This window comes from Oryx dammah, unplaced genomic scaffold (genome assembly GCF_014754425.2).
Source record: "Oryx dammah isolate SB20612 unplaced genomic scaffold, SCBI_Odam_1.1 HiC_scaffold_12, whole genome shotgun sequence".
Taxonomy (NCBI): domain Eukaryota; kingdom Metazoa; phylum Chordata; class Mammalia; order Artiodactyla; family Bovidae; genus Oryx; species Oryx dammah.
Window position 1 is genome coordinate 61,061,671 of NW_024070196.1, and position 21,133 is coordinate 61,082,803.

The 21,133-nt window shown below is 45.0% G+C and overlaps 1 protein-coding gene across 3 annotated transcripts in view; it reads right to left on the bottom strand.

Moving 5' to 3' along the window:
- The window catches only part of RPH3A (rabphilin 3A), a 278,060-nt gene extending 271,389 nt beyond the window's left edge, over positions 1 to 6,671 (bottom strand). The window contains exon 1 of one of the 3 annotated variants that reach the window (XM_040250835.1): positions 6,431 to 6,671. The gene's annotated coding sequence lies outside the window, so the exon portion shown is untranslated. Of the gene's footprint in view, positions 1 to 6,269 lie in introns of all 3 variants that reach the window. The other 2 variants (XM_040250832.1, XM_040250831.1) reach the window with 2 other exon arrangements.
- Positions 6,672 to 21,133: the final 14,462 nt, after the last annotated feature.

Sequence of the window (21,133 nt, forward strand, 5' to 3'; positions counted from 1 at the left end):
CTAATATAAAGTTCATAGAGAGAAATGGAGAGATAAGCAGAGAAAGACAGACAAAAAGAGTGAGACACAGGCAGACAAAGATATATAGACACAAAGAGAGATTGAGAGGCAGACAGAGGCAGAGACAGGAAGACAAAGGAACTGACAGAGAGCAATAGAATAAGAGGGGAAGTGAGAAGTGGGTGCCGATCTTCCTTCAACCTTAAAGCCCTCATCACGTCATCATCATCACAGCAGCAAACCATAATCACTCTGTCACCCGGGTTCAGGGTGTCCAGTGAGATTGCGAGCAACGTCAAACTAAAGTGGGTTGTTAGGATCCCAGGCAAGACAGGAAGAGAAGGACCAACACAGCTTTCCGGCAGAAAGTTAGACTCCCAGGACTCTGAGCCTTGGACGTGGAGGCAAGTCTTCTGGTGCTTTCTAGGAAAGCTGGTCCCCAAAGCATCCATTTTCTGCCCCCTGCCCAGAGAGTACTGACAGGGAATGAGAGTGAAGCTTCATGTGGCTCTGAAGCACTTCCTATTACACGGACTAATGCCTGCAGGCCAGGGAAATGCCAGGCTCAAAACCTGTGTGCTTTTTCTCTCCACTGTGACCTGAATGCATCACACATGTTCATCAGCACAAACTAAAGCTTTTTTGTCCCCCAGACTTCACTGGTCTTCACAAACTTGGAATTTGCCCTAGATTTTTCTCTTCCAGCTGATATTTACACAGAAAAAAAAAAATAACGATAATAATACCAGCAGGCAGTTTTTGACCACTGATTGTGTGGCAGGCATTGGGCCACACTTTACAAGAACTATGTCATGTCATGCTCACCACAAAACTCTTTACGTTTTAGTAACAGTATTTTTTAGGTAAGAAAAGTGTGACTCAGTTATGTTTTGTTTAACAGCACATTGCTAATGGGCCAGGTAGAAAAGATTTGAACCCATGAACCAGCTCTTCACCACACTGCCTCTAAGTCTCTGCTGTGAAGGTTCATTTAGTTAAAGAATGCAGTTCCAGGGAATTACCTGATGGTTCAGTGGTTAGGACTCTGCACTTCCATTGCAGGGGAGCATGGCTATGATCCCTGGTCCAAAAACTAAGTTCCCACAAGCCACACAGCCGGAAAAATAAAAATATATATGATTCCAAGTAGCCAAGAAAATGGTTCCTGAAACTGCCATGCTCCCTTCCTCAACAGGGCTTTGCATAAGTAATTTAATTAATAAATTACTTAATTATTAAGAGAGTGAATGAAATAACTAGAAATATACGTTAAAATCAAAATTAGAAGCATGAAGATGGGGAAATGCCGTAAGAATCAGCTAAGGGGGTTGAAAGTAGTTGCCTCTAAGGACGGACTAGGAAAGAAGTGGGAAATATGATTATTCTGTTATAAAGATGTGATAACTGACTTCTCAGCTATATGCATGTATTATATCGATACAGTTAAATCATAAAAATTAAAAGCAATGACTTTACTGGAATTTTTTTAAATATAAGAAGAAAGATGAAAGGGAAGGAGAGAGGAGTTTTTCAAATGGGAAGAGAATGGAGTGGTGAGGGAGGGGAGGATGTCGGGGAAGACGCATCCCAGAGAGCAATCCATGCAGTTCAAAGGGTCTGGGCTTGTGCTTAGTCACTCAGCTGTGTCCGACTCTTTGAGACCCATGGACTGCAGCTCATCAGGCTTCTCTGTCCATTGGGGTTTTTCAGGCTAGAACACTGGAGTGGGTTGCCATGCCCTCCTCCAGGGGATCTTCCCGACCCAGGGATCAACCCGTGACTCCTGCATCCCCTGCACTGCAGGCAGATTCTTTACTGCTGAGCCAACAGGGAAGCCCTGGGTGCCCACAATCTAATTCTCAGGATGCGGAGTCACTGCCAGCCTTGAGCTACACAGTGGAATGGAAGGAGGCCTCTATGAAATTGTACACAGAATGAAGTCACATGTGAATTTCCCAGGTTCTGTGTTTTTGACCAGATTATCAAAGGAAGCTGTGATGAAAGGTTCAGTTCAGTTCAGTTAGGAACTAGTAAATAAACAAGGTAAAAAAATTTTTTTATATTTTTAAAAATGGAAAGAGTTCATGTAAAGTTCTAAATTTCCGACCCTGTCCGCCAAAATACAGTAACGCTGAGCCTGTAGTTTCTCATCGTAATGACTGCCCAGAGCTGAGTTGCAGCTGCTCCCTGTTTAACAGGAGGAGCAACTCTGACTTGATAGTGACTTTACTGGTATTTCTTTACTTTAACCCCTGTATTCTATTGCTTTTGCTACAGATTAAGAATGTTGCCTATAGCCTGAAATATACTGGATAGCCCATTTCCAAGGCTCTGTCCTTTAAAGGTATAACACATTTCCATCATATAGAGATAAAAAAAACTGCAAAACAGTAACATTGCTCATGTTGGAAGTTTACAGGAATATGGTGACCTGACCTATATGGACAGCTGCATAAGCAAAGGATTCTCACAGGGTGAAATTTGCAACAATCAACCACCCGCCTTTGAGCATAGAAGCAGCCTGAATGCTAACTTGGGTAAGATGTTGTTGTTGTTGTTTTTCCCTCTAGGAAGAATTTTATTGTCAAGTAATTCCCTTAGGGAACAAAGCCTTCTGAGAAGTCTGAAGCACACTTCCCCTTTCCTTCTGTGATTTAAGATGGTTCTTTGGACACTAGACTACCATCTTCTTGGTCTGCTGGCTTTCCAAATAGTTATTATTCCTTTTGCCCCAACAACTCATCTGCCAGTTTATTGGCCTATCATGCAAGAAGCAGTATGAGCTTGAACTCACTAACATCTATAGATGGAGCGTGTACTCTCCAACTCACCACATCCTACCACTCTTATATTTTCCTGGCCCAGCCTACTTTACTTGTTGACATTTTATACCTCAACCCTGTAAGCAGTTGAGTTTGCAACTCCTAGCTGTCAGAAAGTGGCTAGTTCAGACTAAAGTGTGAGCGGCTGATATGTCTGCATGGTTCTGTGGTTCCTTTTAAAGAGAAGCTTATTGAACCCATCAAAACTCTTAATGATGAAATTCATAGGCCATCTATTTCTGAGTCCCTCAGACCATATTTATACATCTCACTCTTTCTCGCATTCAGATTAGACCAACAGAAATCCAGCTCCAAGCATTCTCCCTCCAAAAAACCTCTGTAGACCTTCCCAGATTTCTCCACAATCTATTTTTATTGTTAATTTAGTTTGGATTGGCTGATTTTGGCTTGTTTGATTTTGGAATCTTTGATTGGGTAGTTTGTTGTTGTTGTTGTTGTTGTTTTCCATGGGGGTTTTTCGGTTTGGTTTTTGCTATTTTGAGACAAATTATTAGCTGCTGGCAATCGTAATTTTGCCTGTTGAAAGAATCTTGGCCTCCAAGAAAATGGGGAATCAGTAGCTCCCTTTGATTGACACATACTTTTGAAAGCTTCTGTTTGCTTCCCTAGCTCTGAGGTAACTATCAAAGACAGCCATTATTGCTGGGGCCACACTGAGAAAAGCCCTGTTACCTTTCCATAACAAAATGCTGCGCACTTTGAAACTGTCTCATGCTGGGCCCATTTTTCTAATTGTTTGGCACCTGCAAAGGAACAAGATGACTTTGAATTGAGGGGTAGTGGTGAGAAAAACAGAGGGGAGCAAAGTCAGAGGCTGTGATGTTCTTATATCAGAAGTGTGAGAACAGTGACTTCCATTGCAGCTCAAAACGAGAGAGAGATTCCTTGCCTGAGGCTGGTGTCTAAGAGACTGAATCTCTACTTCACTTGAGTCAATTACATTTGATTCAGTATTTCCTGAGCATCATTATGTGAAATGCAGTATATGCCTGACTTATGAGGATGCAAAGACCAGGAAGACAGAGCCACAGTTCTCAAGGAACTTGAAGTCTAATAGGAGAGATCAGACAAAAACTCTACGAATGATAAATAAATAAATATGGTTTCCAATTACATAATCTTTCTACTCTTTCCTAACAAACGTTTATTCCCACTATTTTTGGAAACCACTACCATGTTCCCAATTTCAAGCTATTTGGTCCAGGAGAGCCCCCCTGAGAGAAAGATAATTTCAACTATACTGGTTGAGCCCCTAGATCAAGCCATACCTGAAACTTTCCCCCTTAGTCTTTTCTGAGCCTTCAAGCTGTAAAATCCCTGTTTGTTTTGCATAAGCAGGTTTAAGTTATCTTTTTAACTGAAGGAATCCAGACTAATAAAAACATATACAAATACTCTTACTTATATTATCTCATTTCATCTTCAAAGCAATTCTGTAAGATTTACAAGAAGGAACTGTTCAGGGACCTGTAAAGGGTTAAGACTGGTGTGAACAATGCCAGTTCTATTATGTAACCTAATCAAACCTTCCTAAAGGAAATGCTTACTCCACCAAATTATCTTGGGCCAGACCAGAGCTTTAGGGTATCAAAGGCAAGAAATTCAACTCTAAGATCAATAGAAGATCATGAATCTGGAGACATGAAGAACTATCCGAAAGGAGACTAACATAACTTGTCCAGGCAAAAAAGGCCTAGAGCAGTGTCTCTCAGACTTTGATATGTATATAGATCAACTGGGGATCTCATTAAAATCCAGGGTCTAATTCAGTAGGTCTAGGGTGGCTCCTGAAATTCAACATTTATAACCAGCTTCCAAAAGATACTGATACAGATGCTGCTGAACCAGGACCATACTTTGAAGAGCCAGGGCTCAGATCAGGGCAGTGATCACCCAGACATGTTTAGGACAGAGGTAGCTACTGAATATGCTTTATTTGGCTCACACAGTAATTAAAAAAAAAAAAAAGTTACTATATCAGTTTCTCTATTTGTGCGTTTGAAACTTTTCATTATAAAAAGTGTTTTAAAATTTAAGTCAATTGCCAAAATCTAAAGATGACTTTACAAAAATGTCCCACTTTCTTCTTCTCAAGAAATCAGATGATCTGGCCACACTGGGCTCACAATCCTGCCTGGAAACATGAATCTCTCTGGTGGGGCTCCAAGTTGATACCACAGTCCATCTGCTCAGCACAGCACAATGGTTCAAAGTCTGGAACCTGGACCCACCCTGCCCATCTGGTCCTGACCTGGTACTTCTTACCCATGTGATTTGGGGCAAGTAACTTTCACCAGCTTTCCTATCTGTGAAACTGGAATGATAACAAGTAGCAACCTTGAGGTAGGGTGCTGCTGCTGCTAAGTCACTTCAGTCGTGTCTGACTCTGCGACCCCATAGACGGCAGCCCACCGGGCTCCCACGTCCCTGGGATTCTCCAGGCAAGAACACTGGAGTGGGTTGCCATTTCCTTCTTCAATGCACGAAAGTGAAAAGTGAAAGTGAAGTCGCTCAGTGGTATCCGACTCTTAGCAACCCCATGGACTACAGCCCACCAGGCTCCTCCGTCCATAGGATTTTCCAGGCAAGAGTACTGGAGTGGGGTGCCATTGCCTTCTCCGTGAGGTAGGGTGAGGATTAAGTAAATGGATATGTGTAAAGCTCTCCAGAGAGTGCCTAGTATCTAGTTGCGACCAGGTAAGGCTTGCTATCATTATTTATCTCCTGGTCCTTGTATGCACCTGAGTTTGCCATCCCTAGTTTAGAAGATGAAATTTCAAGAATATTGTCAGTGGGTGAGGCCAGGAAGACCCCCTCTGAGTATGGAAACCACTATCCCTGGGGTGAGAAGTGAAGACCAGGGTAACAATCTGACACACACAGGCTGATGTTCACTGGCTCTTAAGAGTCCAGATAACAGCATTTCCTGCATCCCCCTCTTCCTCTCCCTTTGAAAGACCGCTGACTAAGGCCCAAGGAGGGAGAGGTGTCCCAGTTGATGCCAGGCAATCCCCGGGACCTCTGGAGAAGGCGCGCATCCAACACAAGAGGCTACCGAGGCCAGGTGCTAACCCCCTGCCCACCTGGGGAAGAGGGGCACCGCTGGAGACACAGGCCATTGAGCCCCAGGGACCAGTTGCTGGCGACCACCTGTTTTCCGCGCGCGGACGCTGCCACTAGCACACCCTTTCGGGGACCCGCCCCCCAAATTCCGGTCGGATCCCGCCGTCCAATACCGTAGTCGCCCCACCCTCAGTTCTAGCGCATCCTCCTCCAGCTCCAGCTGGCCCCGAGGACATAGTCCTGCGTCCCCCGCCCCACTCTAAATAGCACCCCACTATCCCGGACTCAGGGCTCGAGGAGGTAGGACCTGCGGTGGCCAGTCCCCTCCCCTGACCAAACCCCTTCCCCGCCAGCCTACCTTACCCTCCCGCAGCGACGGAGAGCCCGCGTCTCTCGTCCTCCTCCTCCAGCCTTGTCGCCTCTGCCACCGCCGCCGCTGCAAAGCCACCTGCGCGTGACCCTCGATCACCACCCCCCTCCCCCACCAACCCCCCCCACGTACACACCCGCGTTTGTGCTCAGACCTTAGATGTGGAGCGGTGCACGAGGGGAAGCTCAGAAAGGGTTAACGAGCCAAGCTCAAAGATCAGGAAGACCACCTCCCTCCTCCATCCCCTCTCCACCACCGGCTCTAAGTTGTCTCTGCAGCTGGGCTTCTCGGCTGGCAGAATCCATTCACCCACTCCTGCTTCCTCCATTCAGTCATTCACTCACGTTGCTTGTCCCCAAATACACAGTGGTCTACCGCCACTGGTGGAAGGCAGGCGGGGAATGGGGGAGGCATGGGGGGGTCACTTGCTGTCCCTCTAGGAGCACCTTCTCCCCCTCCTAAAGGTCCTTAAAGAAAAAACCAGGAAAGGTGGGGTTGGGCTGGGGTGGAGGAGTCAACTTTCATTTTTACTCTCAAAAGGAACTGCTGGCTAGAATGAGCAAGATTTTTAATCAGTGACTTAAAGGGTGCCTAAGGTGGACTTTCAGCCAGTTTATTTAACCCCTCTGGGACCAAACGAAGTAGAGTGGATGTTGGAAGTATTAAATGCATTGTCCTGTGTAACAGTCTTAATAGTGTCTGGCACACAGTGGGCACTCAATCATGGTAGCTATTATTATTGCCCACTGCATTCAGCAAGACACCTATTCCCAAAGCTGGAATGGAAGAGAACATCCTGCCAGTGAGGAAATCATCTCATTCTCTTCCTCTTTAAGCCAAGTGATATAAACCAGAGGTGTGTGGCCAAGGGTGGCCTGCAAAACACGTTCTGCTTGGTTTAGTCAGTTGTTTTTTTTTAAGTGAACTAATTGCCAGCACTTACAAACTGAGACACTGATCCTGAAACTGATGCTCCAGTACTTCAGCCACCTGATGCAAAGAGCAGACTCATTAGAAAAGACCCTGATGCTGGGAGGCATTGGGGGCAGGAGGAGAAGGGGACGACAAGAGGACGAGATGGTTGGGTGGAGTCACTGACTCGATGGACATGAATTTGAGCAAGCTCAGGGAGACAGTAAAGGACAAGGAAGCCTGGCATGCTGCAGTCCATGGCATTGCAGAGTCAGACACGACTGAGCAACTGAAAAACAGCAACAACAAACTGAGAGGGCACATAAATATGGGGATTTTCAGTACCTCTTTGATAAATAGAAAGTTTGGGCCATCTAATCCCACTTTCCTGAAGGCAGGAAGTTCAAGAGCAGTGGGTCCTTTAACCAAGTGTCTTTTTCAGCATTTCTTTTTAATTTTTTTTTTGGGTCACACCATGTGGTATGTGGGATCCTAGTTCCCCGACCAAGAATCAAACCTGCGCCCCCTGCATGAAGCATGGCATCTTAACCACTGGACGGCCAGGGAAGTCACGGGTGTTTCTTCTGATTAGTCAGTTTCCACTAGGCCCACCTTCCTCGTTTACAAGGTCTTCTTGGCCCCTGTGAACCTTTATATTTATTAATTTATTTGGCTTCATCAGATATTCATTGTGGCTTACAGGATCTTCGTTGGGCTTATTCTGGCTATTTACAGGGCAGGCTAGAGCTAGACTAGCGTCAGGAGTTAGCTCCCCTCCCTTCTCCCGGAGCATGTCTCAACCAATGACTGGCCAAAGGTGGGGGTGGAGGATAAGCATCAGATCTCAGATCCCTCACTCCTTGGTGGAGGATACACTGAATGTGGATTTGGGCTGTGGTGCCCCAGTGGCAGTCTGCTCAAGATGCATCTATGTTTGCTTCCTTCCTTTGCTCTCCCCTCTCCTCCTCTGATGCTTCCTGAGGTCGCCTCCCCCAATAATTGATTTGTACTCACATCTTTGTCTCAGGGTCAGCTCTTAAAGGTGGAGAAGGAAATGGCAACCCACTCCAGTACTCTTGCCTGGAAAATCTCATGGATGGAAGAGCCTGATAAGCTACAGTCCATGGGGTCGCAAAGAGTCAGACACGACTGAGAGACTTCACTTCACTTCAGCTGTTGAAGGAGGTCATCAAGAGGATGTGACTACTGTTTGGCCCTTGAGGTAGCCCTGGGCAATCAGAGGCTCTTCACCTCCCCTCTTCTGATCTAGCAATGTACCTTCTGCCCACTGTTCCTGCAGTGAGAAGCATTTTCCAGGACAGCCTTGGGAGAGTAAGGTGCAGTTGAGACCATCTGGATGGTATATGTAATTGAGCCCAGTTATGGCGTCTCTGTAAACTTTTTAGACTGGCAGGCCGGTGTGGCGATATCCCTGTCTTGTGTCGGCCCAAGACAAGCCTCAGAAGTAAGTTCCCTTACTTACTGAAACTGCCATCTACTAGCCTGGTGTGGCTGTCCCTTTCTCTGGTCTCTCCTTGCTCTGTGTGTGAACCAATCTCTGCTGGGGAGGAACACGAATGAGGACGCTGCACACTGCGCTTAACATACCATCCCAGCGCCCTCTCTGGCCCACATCGCGGGTGTGGCCTGGCCCCTGCTGCGGCCTACTCCAGTGTTTCAGTGAGCCAGGCTTTCACCTCCTCAGACACGCTAAGAGGTGGCCTCAGGGTCTTTCTACAGGCCCTCTCTCCTTTTCACTTGTGGGCCATTTCCCCAGAAGAGCTTTCACTCATCATCCTAAATTCAGCACCCCTCTGTCTGCTCCCGGTTATTTTCATCCACACCTGTATCACCACTTGGAATGACGTATTTGTCCTCCCTTCCCAAATTGTGAGCCTCTTTGAGGATAACTATGTCTGTCTTATTCACCATTGTAAACCCAAAGCCCGCTTCACAGAGGTGCTCAATACATATTTATTAAACAAATGAACAAAGTGTGATTATCATTATGCCCATTTCACAGAAGAGTAAGTTGATGTTCAGAGTGATTGAATCATTTGTTCAAGTTAACACATTTGGAAAGTGAAGGTCTGGATTTAAAACTGGCTCAGGAAAATGTCTGCTGAGTCATATGGTGTCTCTTTAACTTTATAGGAGACAGCAAACTATTTTCCAAAGTTGTTGTGCCATTTTGCATTGCCACCAGCAACATATGAAAGTTCTAGATGCTCCATATTTTTGTCAATATTCGATGTTGTCAGCTTTATTAATTTTAACCATTCTACTGGGAATGTTGATTTATCTCATTGTGGCTTTAATTTTGCATCTCCCAAGATCCCCTGGAGAAGGAAATGGCAACCCACTCCAGTACTCTTGCCTGGAAAATCCCATGGATGGAGGAGTCTCGTAGGCTACAGTCCATGGGGTCACAAAGAGTCGGACACGACTGAGCTACGACACGTTTGTTTGGTTGGTTGTTTGTTCTTGACATTTCAGTCATACAGGACGTGTCTGGGTGCCTCTACTCCCCCGGTGCCAATGATTAAAACAGGCCTCCCAGGTGGCGCTAGTGGTAAAGAATCTGCCTGCCAATGCAGGAGATGCCAGAGACGCAGGTTCAATCCCTGGATTGGGAAGATCCCCTGGAGAAGGAAATGGCCACCCGCTCCAGTTTTCTTGCCTGGAAAATTCCATGGACAGGAGAGCCTGGTGGGCTACAGTCTGTGGGGGTCACAAAGAGTCAGACACGACAGAGCACAGAGCACAATAATTAATAACACTGAACATCTTTTCATGGGCTTACTGGCCATTTGTATATCTTCTTTTGTGAAATATCTTTTTTATTTCACAAAATAAAATAAAGATGGGAAGATAATGACCCAATCATGGAACAGGGTAGAAGCGAAGTATGAGATGGGAGAGAAGAAACCAGGTCAACTTGGCAGGTGGGAAGACAGAGTGGAGTTGTGAAATTAAAACGTTAAAAGTTGGAGAGGGAAAAGGTAAGGACTATTACAGCAGGAAGATTTGCCCACTGCTGTATCTCCAGCACTGACCTTGCCTGCCAGGTAGTAAGTACCCACTAAATATTTGCTGAATGAATAATAGCAGCCTTATGATATTTTTACTATTTGTCCCATGACTGCCTTCCCTTCCCTCCACCTTTCTTTCCTTCAATATTAGAGAGTATATTCACATCCTATGGAACTGACTGGAGGCTTGAGTAGGGTGGCAGGAAGAGTTAGAGGCAAGTACTCTGGACTGAATACTGCATCCTCCCCAAATTCATATATTGAAATCTTAATCCAAGATGTGATGGTATTTGGAGGTGGGGATGTGGGCCTTAGGGAGGCGATTATGTTAGTGGGGCCATCGTGACAGGATTAGTGTCCTTACAAGCAGAGGGGGAGATAGGAGATCTCTCGCTTTCCTTCTCTCTCTCAGCACACACCCAGGAAAGCCCACAAGAGGACAGAAGCTGGGACAGAGCCCTCAAGAAGAACTCCACCATGCTAGGACTTCCCTGGTGGTCCAGTGGTTAAGACTCCAAGCTTTCACTGCAGGGGGTGTGAGTTCAATCCCTGGTTGGGGAACTAAGATCCTACATGGCCCCGCAGCACAGCCAAAAAGAAAAGAGGAATTCCACCATTCTGGCACCTTGATCTCAGGCTTCCAGCCTCCAGAATTATGAGAAATAAATGTTATTTAAGCAACCTAGAGAGCTGAAGCATTCAGAAGGCATGGATTTGTCCTCCAGGAAATCACAGTCCTGTTCACCTCCAAGAACTAAGGTAATGGCTGTAAAAAGACCTGGATCAAGAGACAGTGCTATCTATCTATAAAGTGGAATATTATTCAACCATAAAAAGGAAGGAAGCACTGATTCATGGTGCAACATGGATGAGTCTTGAAAATATTATGCTCACTGAAAGAAGCCAGTCACACAAAAAAAGAACACATATTGTAAGATCCCATTTTTATGAAATGTCCAGAATATGTAAATCCATCAAGACAGAAAGATGAGTGGTTGCCAGAGGGTAGGAGGAGAAAAGGGCGTGGAAAGTGACTGTTAACTGGTACACATTTCCTTTTTGGGTGATAAAAAGGTTTTAGAACTAGATAGTGACGATGGTTGCACAACACTGTGAATGTCACTGACCTGAACCTCTTAAAACGGTTAATTTTATGCAAGATCAATTTAAAAAAAAAAGGCCTGCGAACATAAAAATGGGAATTTTTCTGAAAAATCCCTCATAGGGATTATTCTAGCTAATGCCAGAGACTTTGCTGCTGGTGCCTAGTTCCATGTGGGGAACTGCCCACTCATGTGGGGCTGCCACACTGCCCAGTTCCAGGGGCGCCATTTACACGGTATTCATTCTACATGAGTGGCGCCCCCTAGAGTTGTGAGACATGGCAGCTCCACCTTTAGGGTCAGAAACAGATCCGACTGGCTGGAATGCCACTGCCTCCCCAAGTTTGTGTCTTTCTCCTCTCCCCCAAAAGGCTCAGGGACGTGGCTCTGACAATCCTGACTCCAATTAGAAAAGCAGTGTTAGAGGCTGGATCACGGGTGCCTGCAGGTGGCTGGTGAGAGTCCCCAGACAGCCCTGGAAGGATGGCTTCTTCACTCTTTACAGAAACTATCCCAGGGTTGTTAGGCTGGTTCAAAGGGCAGGGTGAGGAGTGCTTGGTAATTGCATTGAGCTGGGCAGCTTGCTTCCCAATTACTGGGCATCTGAAGTTATTTGATGTGGGAAAAGTGTCTGCACTGCTGAACTTCCTCTAAGCTGCTGTGGGAACAGCGAGAGCACACCAGCTCCACGTTGAGATGGACCAGATGCCAACCAGAGATGCCTATTTTGGTGTTAGCCATTCCCTCCTGCGCACAGCTGGGCCAAGATAGGCACTTAAAAATAATCATCCTTATCAAACTGTCATTGACATGCCATAACACTAAAAAAAGAAACAACTTTATGGAGGTATGATTTCCGTACAACAATGCACCCATTAAGTGGACAGTTTGGTGCATTTTGGGGCTACCCTGGTGGCTCAGCAGTAAAGAATACTCCTACAGCGCAGGAGATAGCCTGCAATGCAGGAGACAAGGGTTCAATCCCTGGGTATCTGCATAACCACCACTCCAGTAAAGATACAGAACCTTTCCATCACCCCAGAAACTTTCCTCATATTCCTTTGCCCTTAATCACCACCCCCTCAATCCTAGATGGCCATTGACATGTGAAAGAGCTCTAGAATTTCATATAAATAAAATCATACAATAGGCACATTTTTCTATCTGGCTTTTTTTTGCTTAGCAGAATGTTTTTTTATATTTGTCCACATTGTTGACTGTATCAGTAGTTCACTCCTTTTCATCACTAACAAGTATTCCATTATATGGATACACCAGAATTTGTTTATCTAAGCACACATTGATGGGTATTTGGGTTATGTCCATTTTGGAGCTATTATGAATTTCACTGCTGTGTGCAAATCTTTGTATAAGCATATGCTTTCATTTCTCTTGGGTAAATGCCCAGGAGTGGAACTACTCGGTCATATGATAAAGTGTAGGCTGAACTTTATAAGAAATTGCCCAACTATTTTCCCAAAGTAATTGTACCACTTTGTGTTCCCATCAGCAGCTCATGAATGTTCCAGTTGCTCCACACCCTCACAAGCACTTAATATTGTCAGTCTTACTAGTGTGAGCCAACCTGGTAGATGTGTAGTGGTTGTCTCATTGAGGTGTTCATTTGTATTTCTCTAATGATTAATACTGTTGAACACCTTTTCATGTGTCTATTGGCCACTTATATACGTTCTTTTTTGAACTGTCACGTATTTTGCTCACATTTTGATTGGGTCATTTGCTCAATGTTGAATTATAAGATGATATATTCCAAAGGCAAGGGGTGAAGTTATTCAAGATTCTCAGCGTGATGGGAGGCGTTCCTAGTCTCCGTTTTTCTCTAGGGTCTGGCCAGGACGACTGAGAAGGGAGCCTTTGATAGTATAACCTGAGGTGCAGAAAGATTAAAAGCATAAATCCTTCTAGCATAGAGCACTCAGGAGGACATTAACCTCAAACTTGAGTATTCGTGAGAATCACCTGGAAGACTTGTTGAACCAGAGATTCCCCAGGAGACTCGCCCCAGGTGCTTGACTTGGTAGCTCTAAGGCAGAGCCCAGGAATCCGCCTTTTTAACAAGCTCCCAGCTGATGCTGATGCTGAAGCTGCTGGTCTGGGGACCACAGTTTGAGTTACACCTTAAAGGTCCTTGATGCTGAAGATGGACTACAGTGAACTCCCTCTTGTCCAATCTGTCATCTCTGAAGCCCTCCCCTCTTCCTCCATCCACCCGCCCATCCCGCGCTCAGAGTAACTGGACAGAATGGAATGAGTGACAGACCACATTGTCACCATAGAGAGGACCAATATGGCCCAGGGGCTCAAGGAGAGTGCTTTCCCCGATGGTCTCATGGGGTAGACGCACCTTAAGGAGTGCCCTAAAAGTCAAGAACAGAAGTCACAAACTAGCTGAGTCCCGCCTGGATACGAGTCTCCTTTTTTGTGGGCAAGGGGGTTGTCTACACAGTATTCAGGATTCTTCTGAATTAGTCATCAACATGTATACAAAATTGACAAATCCAAGGTCATTTTTTTAGAGCCAATGGTTGCAACCAAACTCTTTTTTAATTTGCTTTTTTATTTAACTTTCTATTTTTTTAATTTTAAATTGGTTTTTACTGTTGTTATTTTTAAATCATTTTTTCTTTTTTTCAAACCCTTGTGTCAAGGGCTGACTTTCAACAGGTCGAAGCGAGGGAGCTGCCTTGCTACAAATGAAACCCCAACCCAGAAGCAGGTCGTCTACGAATCAAACTCTTCTTAAACTTTCATGTGAAAGGTAGAATTATGCTTATTAAAAATAACTCTGCGTGACTTTGGCATCTGAGTTTAGGATGAAATACATCTGGGGGCAAAGATACCTGGAGAGACAGCAAAAGCTTGTTAGAAGTGGGAATGCATATAGATAGGCATGTATGTGCACAGCACACTTTTTTTCCCTTTTCTTTTTTGGCAGCACAGCGTGGCATGCAGGATCTTAGTTCCCCCACCAGGGATCAAAACTGTCCCCTGCACTGGGGGCTCAGAGTCTTAACCACTGGACCACCAGGAAAAAACACACATCTTTTTCCTATATGTATTCATTGAGCTAGAAGAATGCACAACCTTAATTGAAAACTTAACAGGAAAGACTTTGATTTTGCAAATTTATAAACTACAGAGTAAAATATAAATAAAGAAAGCAAAAGAAAGAAGAAGAAGAAATGGAAAGGAAAGAATACTCATGGTTGCCAGTAACTAGGAGCAGATGAAATAAGAAACATTTTCGATCTCAGTTAAAACTTTAGAAATTTTCCAAAGTGCTTAAATGAGAGAGGGGGGAAAAAAAGGAAGTAGAGTGAATAGGGGAGAGGGTACTGCCAATTCGGATGAAGCTAAAAATTTAAATTCTTGTTAAACAATCCTAACAAATTGGCATTCAAAAGATGCTATTAATAAAAACACTCTGTTCAAAAAGATGGTTTGGTGTAAAGTACTTTTTCCGCGTTATACTTTCCCTTACCCCTCAGGCATTTGGGATATAAAGACTGGATTTGAATTCCAGTTTTGCTGTTTATTACCTGTGTGACCTTGGACAATTCACTAGACCTTTCTGATCCTCAGTTTCCTTACTTGTAAATTGGGAATAGTGAAAATTACTTCTCGGGTAAACTGTAGAAAATTCAGCAGTAGACCTTAGGCAGAACTCAAAAGGTCCACATCAAGGGACCTCCCTGGTGGTCCAGTGGCTAAGACTCCACTCTCCCAATGCAGGGGGCTAGGGTTCAAACCCTGTTCAGGGAACTAGATCCCGCATACTGCAACTAAAGATCCTGCACGACGAAATGAAGGTAGAAGATTCCATGTGCCACAACTAAGACCCAGCACAGCCAAATAAGTAAATAAATAAATATGTATTTAATACTAAACACTAGATTTTATTACTAAGTTCATATTTATTTTTAAATTAAAAAGAAAAAGAAACTTGCCTACGAATATTAGGTGCAGCTGGCTGCTGAAAGTTTTCAGGTCTGTGTGCCCAGATATGGAGTGTGCCAAGCAGATATGAGCAGGGCACCCACAACATGTAATAAGGAGTCACTGAAGAATTTTAAGCAGAGTGATTTTCAAAGCTCACTCTGGTCTTCGGGAAGATAAGAGGCTGTAGGTGACATCAGTGGAAACACAAGTGTAGCGTGGATTCTGCTGGCAGTAACTCAGGCAGGAGATGGCCGTAGTTTGGACTGGTATGGCAGATGCGGGTAGAGAAAGTGGGAAGGTTTGAGATACATTCAAAGTAGGAACTGCAGGGATGATGTGGGATGATGGATGGGATGTGGGCCTGAGAGAGAGTGGGACATCAAGGATAGCTCCTATATTTCTGGCTTTGTCAACTAGGTAAATGAAGATACTATTCTCTGAGAAGGAACTGGAGAAGAAAGTGTTGCTATTATTGTGGAATTTGATTCAATTAAGGAGACTGCACCTAGTCTGGGGCTTCCCTATGCTAGGCTCTCAGTAAAGTTCTGTGTTTTACCTTCCACTTTCATCTTCTTTGGAGACAATATCAAGGCCTGCTGGGGCCCACAAAGAGTGAAACGTTTAATCTCTGGGAAATAACAGACAATAGAAACAAACTTCCCAGCCCACCTTGGCAGGTTTATTGAAATTCCACGTGATATCTGGTGACTCAGATAGTAAAGAATCTGCCTGCAATGCAGGAGACCCAGGTTCAATCCCTAGGTCAGGAAGATCCCCTGCAGAAGGGAATGGCAACCCAGTCCAATATTCTTGTCTGGAGAATTCCATGGACAGAGGAGCCTGGTAGGCCCATCCATGGGGTCACAAAAAGTCAGATATGACTGAATGACTAACACACATGTGACATTCCAACCCAATCCTGGAAGCAAATTCCAGAAATTACCTTTGGTCCTGATACACCAGGGGCAGATCTTTTTTTTTTTTTGATTGGCATCAATTATAAGCTGAGAGTTAGAACAATGTGGTGGTCATTTTCAGCTGATGATGTGCTTTTAGTTCAGTATTTTCAAATGGCTCAGAGTTTTCCTCTTAACACATGGTCCAAAAACAAACATGGAAGAGAAAACATTTGGGATTGCTCCAGAAGATCTGAATCAATCACTCACATATTCAACAAACATGAGCATCGAGTGTTTTCAAGGCAACCGGTAGACAGAGGAGCTTTCTCAAGGAGCTAAATCATATGAGCAGAGATGAAACTGTTCACAGCCAAGAAAGAAAGTATACTGGGCGGGGGTCAGAAAAGGGGGTGATTATTATCCACAAGTGTCTTTACAGGGAATACAGGGACACGGAATGATGCAATAGACTTAGAGATGGAAAGACGTGCAGAGTTACCCAAAGAGGAGTGCAAATGAGTACAACCACTTTGGAAAACTGGTGATATCTACTAGAATTAAACAGACATAAACACTGTAATCTAGCAATTCCATTCCTAGGCATATTCCAAAGAGAAATGCATTCATTTGTTCACTAAAAGACATGTGCTAGAGAGTTCAAGGTCATGCTATTCATTAGAGCAAAACAATCAAAACAAAGAAACTGGAAACAACACAAGTGCTGACCAACAGTAGTATGAATGAACAAACTGTGGTATATTTACACAATGAAGTATCATTATACACTGTACAACAATGTGAATAGTTTCCAAGAACACGCAATAACATGGATGATTCCCATACAGTTATAATTCTAATAATAATACTTTACAATTGGACATACTGTTAAATAATTTCAAGAAATACTGAGAAGTAAGTGCTAGAATGGGTTTCCCTGGTTCTCGGACGCAGGGGTAAAGAATCCGCCTGCCAATGCAAGAGATGGGGGTTTAATCCCTGAGTGAGGAAGACCCCCTGGAGGAGATCTATTCTTGCCTAGAAAATTCCGTGGACAGAGAAGCCTGATGGGCTACAGTCCCTGGAGTCATCACTGAGCAGCTGAGCACAATACACACACACACAATTCCGAGAATAGACACTGCCCGAGGTACTGGAGATGAGACAGTAAACAAGATCTTGAAACACCCTTGCCTTCATGTATCTTACATTCTAGTGAAGGGAACAGACAGCAAATAAGTAGTATATCTGAAATCTCTGAACATGTTTAGTATGGTTTTGGCTTTTTAATGGAATTAGATAACTTAACGGCCAGGACTGAATTAAATGAACATTATCCCCTAAACCTGGAGTTGAGGAACATCTGTGGAGAGGGGTGACCCCTGATGGATATTGAGGGACCACCGAATCTCGCAGAATTATATGTAAAATGTTGTATGTCCAGGGCTTTTTCTGGGGAAACGGTCCAAGGCATTCTCAGATTCTTAAAAAGGTTGCTGAAAGGGAGTTCCTAATCTCCAGATTCTCCCCAGTGCTGCTCAGGGAGCATACACACAATCCCAGGACACTTGCCAATAATTATGGGATCAACTGTATTCTGCTCAATCTGCTCAACATTATTTCTCTGAACCAGGAAATGTATAGTCCCGTCCTAGGTGTCATTCATAAATGCTACAATAGATCTTGCTGCTTCATATTCTGTTCGCTTTGCAGAACTACTCCCTGCCCGTCTGTCAGGCATGGGTCTTACCATCCCACAAAGGTTGCTGTGAGAGCTTTGGAAAGATTGTTTGTTCCTTTTAAAGTTTTGTCTTGAAGTGTTTTCAAAAACTGCAAGGAGTGGGTCAAATAGTACCAACGGTTTAATACTCCAGAATGGCTTTTGACCACATTTTCAATACAGCAAGAATAGCTATTAAAAATCACCTACAGGATATGACAAAGGGATCATTTTAGCTTTAATTCATCATTAATCTTCTCCCCCCAACAACAGTAGTCATTTATCTGTGATAAAATAGCAGAATGAAACATACTTATTACAATAATGGAAAAATACCTATTTTCTGGCAAGATATTTCATGCTTCTACGCCCTTGGAAGTTCCTCTCAAATTTTTTTCATTCACCATAACCAATGTGTCAGTTTCAGGGTAAACAGGCAAGATGGAGTGGGGGATGGGGGGGTTGAAGGGTGGAATGTTGCCATGGTAACAAAGGATTTCAGTGATGAGTATCCATGGTGATTGTTGCTAAATTCTGAGAGGCTTTAAATGCTTTATTTAAAATACATAACAACTGTGCAGCTGCTGAGGATGTTGTGAGAGGAAGAGAGGAATGGACTGTTTGTTCCTTTATGGATCCGTGCTTGGTGTGGTTCAGAAGCAAAAAAATAAGGCAGCTTAAGGACAGACGTGCTCCCTGTGTGATGCTGTTTAACAGCTATCAAGGTCTGCTCTCCCTCTAACACAGGATGCTCTCACAGTTCTGGGTCCCAGTTTTACCTTGATCGCCTATTTGACAGGGTAATGCCTGAGATAAACTCCAGCAGGAACCAGTTCCCATCCTGCTCCTTCCTTGGGCACCCTGCCCACATCACTGCCTCAGAAAAGAAACACCCAGTGCCCTGAGCAGAACTGAGAGTTCCCGAGGGGTGAACCCCAATGGAAGCTTAAAATCCAGGCTGAGGATTGTGAAGCAGGGACTATTTTTTTCACCCCCAAATTTGAATGGAAGATGAACTGGAGGAGTGGGACTAGAATCCGGGTCGTCTAATTAGTAACAGAGTTCACTCTTTTTCCGTATTAGAATGAACTTTCGCTATGAACAGCAAAGATCCAACATAGAAACTTTTTAAAATAGAAGCTCATTTTTCTTTTATAAATCCAATCAACTCATTAAGCAATAACTCCAGAGGCTCAGGGGGCCAGGGGCCCCTTATTGGTCCACTAGACTCCATATTCATGGTCCCTTCTTTGTCCACCATGGCTAATTCTAACTATCACATCCAAATTCCAACCAACAGGGAAGAGAAAGCGATGAAGAAATAAAAGCAATGGTCCAAATAAATGTCTTTTTAAAGAAGGTTCCTAAAAACTGCCCCCTGACACTTTCCTTTATACCTCATCTATTGTCACCGAACACAAGTCCGTGCGCCAATACACAGTGAGGCCAAACAATACCACAACGTTGGAGTTTGGAGCAGAGAAAGGCTTATTGTAGGGCCATCCAAAGAAATGGATGACTCATGTCTTAAAAACCCTGAACTTCCTAAAAGCTTTCAGCAAAGTTCTTTTATAGGAAAGGTGAGAGAGGGGCATGGTTAGTTGTTGCAAACATCTAGGCGTCAGATCCTTTGTTCTTAAGGTCAGGGCATGATCAGGTTATGATATATAAACCTACAAACCTATAAACCTCCACCAAAACAAATGTTAAGTCTCTGTTCTGATAATAAAGAGCAAGGTCCCAAGGCTTAACTTTTGCCCTCTAGGGCCCCTATGCCAGCCAGTTACTCTGCCCAGGAGCACTTGTCCAGCATCCAGTCTGGGTCCTTCTGCCTGTGCCCAGATCCTGCTGAAGAGGCAGCTCTCAGCTGGTGGTGCCCTCGGGGCCAGGTCCCCAGACCCTGCCCAGTCATCTTCACTGAGGGAGCCAGGCTCCCAGGACCCTGCCGCTCTCAGGCTTTTCATTTAGACAGGAGAGAATAGTTGTATAGGATCAATAGAATACGTGTCATAGCACGTATCAGGTTAATTCCCAGCTCATCACAATTGCCCTTCTTTGAGAACAGCCCCAACTGTTACGGAAATCACTGACCAAAACGGCCCACCCTCACTAGCCATGATAGTAACCACTTGCATGAGTTATCAAACAGGAGGTGCTGGGAAGGAACATGGAACTGACAAGCTACTACAGCCAGAATTTAAAAAAAATGAAAAGGAAAGAGGTGAGACGCCAGTCCATATGTCCTGCCACCTTCCTAGAGTCCTTCTCACCAGACTCCATCTTGGCCGAGCAATGCACGTGCCACCAGGAAGGTCCCTGAGTCGGAATGATTGGCCAAAGACAACCCGGAAGCTAACCCCATCAGCATAAAACCCGCGGGGCAGAGCAGTCCTCCTGGGTTCCCTTACCCCGCTGCTCTCCGCCCAGGGCGCCCCTCCCCACTAACGTCTCTTGCTCCGTGAGCATGGGTGTCTCCTCGAACAATTCCTTTGAGTGTTAGACCAGAGCCCAGCCTCCAGGCCCTGGAAGGGGTCTGCTTTCCTCCAACACAACCACAGAGGTGGACTTGAGGTGATAATGTGCAACGTCCTTGCAACTTAACCCTGGCCTCTGGTTGCCTCCTAGAGGTATACAACTGATCTAAACTGGACCAAGTTGTGAAACTTAACAGAGAGACTGAAGCTGATGGAAACCATTTCCTTAAGGGCAGCATCCATGTACACCGTCCTCTGCGGACATCAGGAGGTTCGGAGACGGCGGCCATTAGGGGGAGGAGGCGGAGGTCAGGGAAAGGTTCGCCTCTGCCTGGAGGCCAGGACGAGGGCTCTGGAGCTCTGCGGGCAAGACAGAGCCCTCAGCCTGTCCCTGAGGCCCTGGTTCACCTGCCAGCCCTGAGCTGGAGGGCCCCGGCGAGACGGCTGAGTTCCACCTCTGGGCACACTCACCTCTGAGAGGGCCACCCGCTCTAGGCTGACCGCTGGACGAGCGAGACCTCCAGCCTCTGCACACTCTGGATCTCGTTCCAACGGTCTCGCGGTAACTCCCCCCCCCCCCCCCCACCCCCACTCCCACCCCCCAGGATGGTAGTGCTGGAGGCAATCCTAAATGGTACGTTGGGCTTCCCTGGTGGCTCAGACTGTAAAGAATTTGCCTGCAATGCAGGAGACCGGGGTTCGATCCCTGGGTCAGGAAGATCCCCTGGAAAAGGGAATGGCAACCCACTCCATTCTTTCC